General features: G+C 60.5%; 1 protein-coding gene across 2 annotated transcripts in view; it reads right to left on the bottom strand.

Annotated features, from left to right (window-relative positions):
* Jup (junction plakoglobin) overlaps positions 1-3,466 on the bottom strand; it is a 17,753-nt gene extending 14,287 nt beyond the window's left edge. The window contains exon 1 of one of the 2 annotated variants that reach the window (XM_004633761.3): positions 3,293-3,466. The gene's annotated coding sequence lies outside the window, so the exon portion shown is untranslated. The remainder of the gene's footprint in view (positions 1-3,292) is intronic. The other variant, XM_023718040.1, reaches the window with a different exon arrangement.
* Positions 3,467-7,737: the final 4,271 nt, after the last annotated feature.

Raw genomic sequence — 7,737 nt, forward strand, 5'->3', positions numbered from 1 at the left:
GGGCTGGCTGGCATGTGGTGCTGGGGGATTGAACCGCAGTCCCTGATGCTTTGCCAAGCTAGTTCCAAGTAGGTGCTTTAGACCACTGAGCCATCTCTCCAGCCCCTTTCTTCCAATTTTTCAACACCCTCCCAACATACTGGGTTGGTTTTGGGGGGTAGTGGAGATCAAACTCAGGCCCAGACAAGCCCTTAATCCCCCCAGTGTTTTTATAACAATCAGATGTTAACTCTTTTGATAAAGGGAGGGGTTCCTTGTCAACCACACAGCCTGTTGCCACTTGCCCCGCCCCACCTCTGGCCGCCTGCCCCAGCGCTGGCGCTGGCCCCACAGGCCAGGGGATTTGCTGGAAATGGGTCAGCAGTGCTTCTGAGACACCCTCGGCCTGGAAGAGGCCTCACGGAGGTCTCCGAGTGCTGCCTGCAGGGACCAGCACTGCAGCTCACCTCTCTGGTGCTGGATTTGTTGCTCCCGCACTTGGGAGGCTGAGGCAGGAGGATCTTGAGTTTGGGGTACACAGTATCTGTGACAGCCAGGAAACCCGTCCTCCTGTCCTGTACTCCCTGGCCATGGCCAGCAGCAGCCTACTGCCACCCAGGACCCCAAAACACAACAGCTAGTCCCCTCCAGATCAGCAGCAGCATGGCAAAGGCCTAACCCTGACTCCCACCCTCACCCCCCAAGGGAGAGCAGCCCCTCACTTGCCGCAGCCCAGCAAAGAGGGCTGCTCCCTCTTCTGCTCAGAAGCAAACCCAGAAGTCAGGCAGCGCTCTGTTCACTTCGCTAGCCACAGGGACGCAGAGTAGAGGAGCTGGGACCCAGCGCCCAAGCCTGTCCCTACCGTCCCTCCCAGCCCCCACACAAACTCTCAGCAAGTACAGGGCTGGGCACAGCCAGAGGTAGGGCTCTCCACTGGTTCCATCCAGGGTTCGGATTCCTCTGCACAACCTCAGGCAAATGACCAGAGACTGCCACTCGCATCTGTGGACAGCCGTGGTGAATGACAAGCTACACCCAAGTGCCTGACACCCACGGACACCAGGCACCACTGACTGGTCCCAGCTGGGAATCGGCTTCGTTTTCCCCAATTGCCAAAGGGACGGTCCAGGAGGTGCCAAGCCCCTCCCCCACGACCAGGGGCTCTGTTCCACCCAGGTCCTGGGAGCTGCCCCTCTGCCCTGGTAGCTCCAGATAAACCAGCTCGTTCCTAGGGGTCCCGCTGCTAGGGGAGAGCCCTCTTAGGGGTCCCGGAAGTGAGGCAGCTGCTACCCCCGCCTGACCTTCTTGGGAGGTTCCCATGCCGCGGGGTTCTGACGCCCGGGGTGGAGCGGGGTGCGGGGGCAGGCCCTGATCTGGGACCTGTGACTAATCGGACCCTGCCTTCCTTTTCCCACCCTCTTGGCCAGCCGCTGGCCAGTTCTCACGAGCTCCTGCTGGCCATACTTTCTCAGTGCTATCTTCCTTCTCATCGTAGCCGCCGCCAACCAGATTAGCCGAACTCACCATTTAGCCAATTACAGCACAGTGCCTCCCCCACCCTGGCTCCACAGGAGGGAAATCAGGTTGCTCAGCCCCAACTCCACCCCCGGGCGCCCCAGAGGTGCACCAACGCCCCGACCTCCACCGCAGAGCCAGGTCCTCCTCCATGGCCCAAGGGCTTTCAGCCCCTACAGCCACCTTCTCACCTACAAGGAGACAGAGGCAGGAAGGTCTCCCCGCTGGGGGCGAGTGTTAGGGGTAGCTCGGTGCTTGCATAGCATGTATGAAGCCCCGGGGTTCCACGGGAAAAACAAAAAAGCCTAAGGAGGGCGAGCAAGGCCCAACCCCCATCTTCAGAGTGGCCCAGGACGCGGCAGAACCCAGCTAGCACATTCCAGCTGTTTGTTCCCCAGAGGAGGCTGGTTCCAAATCCTGCCCAAGACCACACTTAGAATTTTTCAAAATCTGGACAGCCAGCTGGGTGGGAATCCCAATTCCAGCCGCAGGGCAGACTTCCAAAATGCCGGGGCCTGGGGACAGGGTGAAGAGCGCTACCCAGCTTGCCCGAGGGCGCCCAGCAGGGACAGCCTTCCTTGGTCCCACTTTCTCCCGGGTGCGCGCTCTGGAAGGTCGTGGGTGGAGACAAGGCCTAAAAGCCTCCAGCAAGATCGAACCTCCCCAATTCCGAACCCAAATAGAAAGTGAGTCTAGTTCACCTCTATCTTTTGCCTCAACTCCCAGCCCGTGGTTTCTGCGGGGGAGGGGCACAGCCCCCAACAAGCAAAGGACCAGCACCCTCACTGCCTCCAGCGGGCGGGCCCCGCCCTGCCCCACCCCCACGGTTGCCCTGAGGAAGGGGCCAGGCCGGCAGACCAAGCCAAAGGCCAGTCAGGCCCGAGGGGGTGTGGTGGTCCCCGGAGGCAGGAAGAGCAGGAAGACGCGCTTCCCCTCGGCCCCCCCACCCCGGCCCCAGGAACCCGGCAAACAGGATGGAGGTGGGGGCGGAGCCGGGAGGAGGGGGCTCCGCTCCCCGGGGACCCCGTCCCGCAGGAAGCCGGGCCAGGAGACAGGAAAGCCCCAGAGAGCGCGGCGCGGACACTTCCTCATGGAAAGTTTGTTCGGGATGACTTTCCAGCCAGGAGAGGTTAGGGAGAAAAGGCGCCACAGTTCCCATCTACACACTGCAGCCCCAGACGCGGGACTGCGCGTTCCCACCCGTGGACAGTTGGCGCTCCTAGGCTTGGGGACCCGGCCCCAGCACCCCGCCGCCTGGGAGGCCGCGGTCGCGAGCTCACCTGCTCACCTGCCTGCAGGTGGGGTGTTCGCCTGGAAAGCGCTCAGCCCCACATCCGGCGGACGCCGGCGCAGACAATAGGGCCGCACCCAGACCTAGGGGAGCCTGGAGGCCGGAGCGGGTGGGGTGCAGAGCCCGCAGAGACCGAGCCGGACGCAAGGTCCCCAGGCGGAGTGCGCGGCGGGACACAGGCGCGTGCACGGGCGGAGTCGGGGTGGGGGGAAGGGGCGGTGGCGTGGGCTGGAGTCTCCGGCCGGCCCGAGGTCGCGCGCTCCCACGCACCTGCCGGGCCCCCTGCGGACCCCCTGCCCGGCCCCAGATCGCGGACCCCAGCGTCGTCTCCACCCGAAGTGCCCCTTCCTCGGCGCTGTGCCCGGGCCCCCGGCGCGCCCCCTGCCGGGCGGGCAAATGGGCTTTCCCGGCCCACCTCACTTGCCCCAACCTGGGGCCCCAACGCTTGGGCCAATCTCCTCCCCTCCTTTGCCCCCCGCGGTTCTTGGTTCCCTGGATCTTCCGCACCTGGATGTGTGGCCTGGCCGGGTCGGGCCGAGCTGAAGTCTGGCCGGGTGGGGACCGGCGCGGGCAGGGAACTGGGGTCGGCGCGCGGGCGGCGGCTGCGCTGGACTCTGGCAGAGGCAGCAACTCAGTAACCGAACAAAAGACGAGGGGACTTGACAGCCAAGCCACGCCCCTCTGTCCCTGCAAGCCACGCCCCCTGCGGGGGCCGCCCATCCGCTGCCGCGAGTTCATTGGTTGCATCGTCCTAGGGTCCCACCGTGAGGTGGGGCCTCTAGCCTGCTCTGTTTCCACGGCCCCCCCTCTGTTTATGCGATCGTCATTGGCCCCAGGAACTGTCAGTCAGCCTTAAGGGTGGCCGCAAACGCGAGGGCCCAGCCTCACCCTGCGTCTACTGGTAGATGGAAAGTCACTCTCCTTTGATTGGACGAGTTTCTGTCAGTAAGACTACGGCAAAGACCAATGGAAGCGACGGGGCGTGTCCTGCCCCACCCAAGCTCTGAGCAGGTGAGGCTCACTCTTCCCTTCCCCCTACCTGTCCAACAGGTGAGTCAGGGTGCGCCGTGGGAAAGGACCGACGCCTCGCTGGTCAGCCAGCTCAGCGTCAGGCATGATACTTCTGCGGCTTATTCATCCATGCCCCTAAGTGGCAACGACACATTTGGAAAGTATTTCAGAGGCTTTGCGCTGTGCTGAAACACCCACCCCCCAAGATGGGCGCCCCAGGCCTGCAGAATCAGAAAGCCTGGATTTGGGTCTTGCTATTAACAACCGTATGGTGTTAGACAAGTTAGTTCGCCTGTCCTCCTGTTCTCCCAAGTGGAGTGGGTCCACTTGCTTTATCTTTCTCAGGGTGGAGGCTTAGATGAAGCCTGCCTGCAAAATGTAAGGATTTAAACTCATAATAGAGCCAGAAAGGTAGCTCGGTGGAATAAGCGCTTCCCTGGCAAGCGCAAGGGCCTGAGTTCAATCCCTGGTTCCGCAAAAAAAAAGAAGAAAGAAAGATTTTCGGGGGCTGGGGAGATAGCTCAGTAGAATGAGCACCTGCCTGGCAAGTGCGGGGTCCTAAATTCAATCCCTGGTACTGGGGGGAAAAATTAAAAAAAAAAAAAAAAAGAATAGATTTCCCAGTCTGGCAGGGGCAAGAACATCTGTGCTTTTTTGTGGGACGAGAGCTCAGCAGATTAAGCACCTATGTTGGCAAGCACAGGGGCCAGGGTTTGATTTCTGGTTCCAAATGCTGCACCGGCCATGCCCCTGGGACACGCTGAGCTGGGGACCAAGTCCCCAGTGTGGTGGCAAGCACCTGTAATCCCAGTGCTGGGGAGGCTGAAAACAGGAGGATCACTATAAGTCCGAACTGCATAGTAAGATCCTGTACCAAATACATAAAAAATAGAAAAAAACAAAAACAAAAACATTCTAGCCCTCAGAGAGCTCCTGGGATGCATGCACTGAGGCCATGTGTGGGTCTGTGGAGTGGCTGTTTAGAAAGGGGCTCTCCTTTAAAGAGATTTATAGCCACGCAGGGTAGCACAGGCCTGTCATCCCAGCACTTGGGAGGCTGAGGCAGGAGGATTACAGCCAGGGCTTCATAGTGCACTCAAGGCCAGCCTGCACTATGCAGCAAGACCCTGTCTCTAAATAAATGAATAAGTCGTATAGCTCCAAGCAAGCTGTGCCAAGTGGCGGTTCCCTAGCCACGTCCCAGACTGATGTCCTCAGCAGAAAAAGACTCAACAGCAGGTGGAAACTCCACGCTCCTGGAGTCGTGCTTTGTGCAGCGAGGCCACCCTGCCAGGGCCGCTCCCTCAGCTTTGCTTCTTGACTATTCTGCCTCAGGCTTCCCTGCATATCTTTTTAAAGGTTGTTTTGTTTTGTTTTGTTTTGTTTTGTTTTGTTTTGTTTTTTAAATGTATTTAGTACAGGGTCTATAGGATCTCACTACACAGACCAGACTTGTAGTGATCCTCCTGTTTTCAGCATCCCAAGCACTGGGATTACAGGCACACGCCACCACACCAATCTCAGTTGCTGTCTCGGTGCAGCCGGGGCAGGGCTGGCCTTGCACATGGGGATTGAACCCCTGTCCCTGCATCTGCCCAAGCAGGTGCTTTAATCCACTAAGCTATCTGGCTGGCCCTTCCCTGGGTATCTTTTTTTTCTGGTTTTTTTTTCTTCTTCTTCTTCTTCTTCATTTGTGGCCAGCTCAGCCCACCCTGGGGGCGGGGCTGGCGCAGCATATGGCACCAGGGATCAAACTGCATTTCCTGCCCCTTGCCTAAGCTTGCCTAAGGAGGTGCTTTAGATCATTGAGCTATCCCGCCAGCCCCTTCTTTTGGTTTTTCAGACAGGCTCTCCCTATGTAGCCCACACTGACCTGGAACTCACGTTGATCCTCCTGCCTCAGCCTCCGCAGTGCTGGGATGACAGGCGTTCGCCACCATGCCTGACCCCACTTCACCCCTGCCCAGCCTCTGCTTGCCCCCTGCCTACTGGCAGCCCACAGCTGGAGGAAGGTGTCGTCTGCAGCCACCCCACCAGGGTTCCAGTTGCTCCCTCCCAAACCCTCCCCTCTCTCCTTCCACCCACCCGCCCCACCCCAGCCCCTGGCTCCTCTCTTGTGCCCTGATTCCAGCAGCAGGAGGGGCAGGGCCTGCCAGGGCCCCAAGCGGTGGGGGGCCGAGATGGGTGGGTGCTGAGATGGGCCTTCAGAATCAACCCTCGTGTGTCTCCCTTGCACGTCCCCAAACGTACCCTCACGTGGAACATGTCACAGCACGGCGGCCCTGAGCTTGGGGCTGGGCCTGGGTGGAGGCTCCACGTGGCCACCTCCCAGAGAGTGGAGCTGTCTCTGCCCCAGTTCAACATCCCAGCGCCCACTGAACCCCAGCCCAGCACCCAGGGGCAGCTGTGTCTGAGGGTGCAGATTACAGGTGAGACAAGCACGTTCTCTCCTCCAGTCACCTCTGCTGTCCTGAAGGGGCCAGGGAGTGCGTGGCTGGGCCTTGAAGGAGAGGCCACAGAGCCACAGAGCCACCCCACCCAGTTCTCCAGCTCTATGCCTTTCAAGGCAAGTCTGCCTCCGACTGCCAAACCTCCAGACAAGGAGGCATCCGCCCCGTGGAGAAGGCCCTTTCCTCCCTCTCTCGCAGTGGTCTGCTCCCCGAGGTCCGCTCCGCCCCGCCCTGGGACCTCATTTTCTCACTTGGGGACACAGAGTCCTCGGGTCACCAAGAACGCCAGAGGTAACTCAACCTTGTGGTTGCCGGGGACATCCGAGTCAGGTGCTACTGGCCTGTCCCCAGCTTCCCCACCAGAGGGACTGGCCAGGAGGCACCCCAGGAGGGGCTGCACACTGTGAAGGTGTGACCGCCAGTCTGCGTCCAGGACAGCTGGCCGCCACCTCTGTCTGTGACACTTCCTGTACTCCATGGTGCCCTGCACCAAATAAGAGGTAGAAGGTAATTGCTGGGTTTAGAGCATTTGGCCAAAGGGTCCCTCCCAAGCCAGGATTTGCACCCACAGAACGGGTGCATGCTCACGCGCACACACTCACACGCACACAGCCTTCCTTGAGCCTTCCCTGCCTCAGGGGGCCTTAGATCCAGCAACTTCTAGGGAGGGACGGCTGGCCACACTGCGGGCGGGTGACATGGGGGCGCCTGTCCTCTGGCTGTGCAGCAGCGAGGAGATCCCACAGAGGTCCTTGATTGAGGACCCAATAAAAGGTCCAACACGAATTTGAGAGGCTACCGGATATGGGTGGCGAACACCTGTAAGCCGAGCACTCAGGGAGACTGAGGCAGCAGGGTCACAAGTTCCAGCCCAGCCTCTCCAGCCTTGAGACCGCCATCTCAAAATAACAAGTGAAAAGGGCCAGAGATACAGCCCAGGGGGAAGGCGCTGCATCTTCAGTCTGCGGCATGACAGACAGACAAAACACAGGAGAGGCACCTGGGACAGACACCTCTGTCCTAAGATCATCCACTGAAGGGTTCTGCTTCGGCCCTCCTGGGTCCCAACTCTCCACATGGCGCCAAGGGAAGGGACCTGCGCACAGTGCTCAGCCTCCTGGGCCCCGCAGGGACAGCCAGGAGCCCTGGGATGGACTTCTAGGCCTGCGGGTCCCACATAGGCCAGAGGAGCGCTGGAGGCTCTGGTGGCCAAGGGGCGCCTCCTGCGGGGCAAGCTGGCCTGTGTGTGCGAGTGTTGGGCGCCTGCAGCGTGGGCAGAGCTGGGGGCATGCAGTGGACGGGTGAGGCAGGTGCTGGGCACTGCGGCAGCCCTGACATCACAGGGTAGCTTATGTACAGCTCCGTGACGGCTTCAGGACTCTCATAGATCCGCGTACAGGGCCTCCCAGCGTCCCCTGTCCCGCCCCTGTTGTTGTCCCTCCTGGCCCAGGAGGAGAGTGGCTGGGAAGAGCCCGAGGCTGTGACGGAGGG

Source organism: Octodon degus, unplaced genomic scaffold (assembly GCF_000260255.1).
Source record: "Octodon degus isolate 3935 unplaced genomic scaffold, OctDeg1.0 scaffold00056, whole genome shotgun sequence".
NCBI lineage: Eukaryota > Metazoa > Chordata > Mammalia > Rodentia > Octodontidae > Octodon > Octodon degus.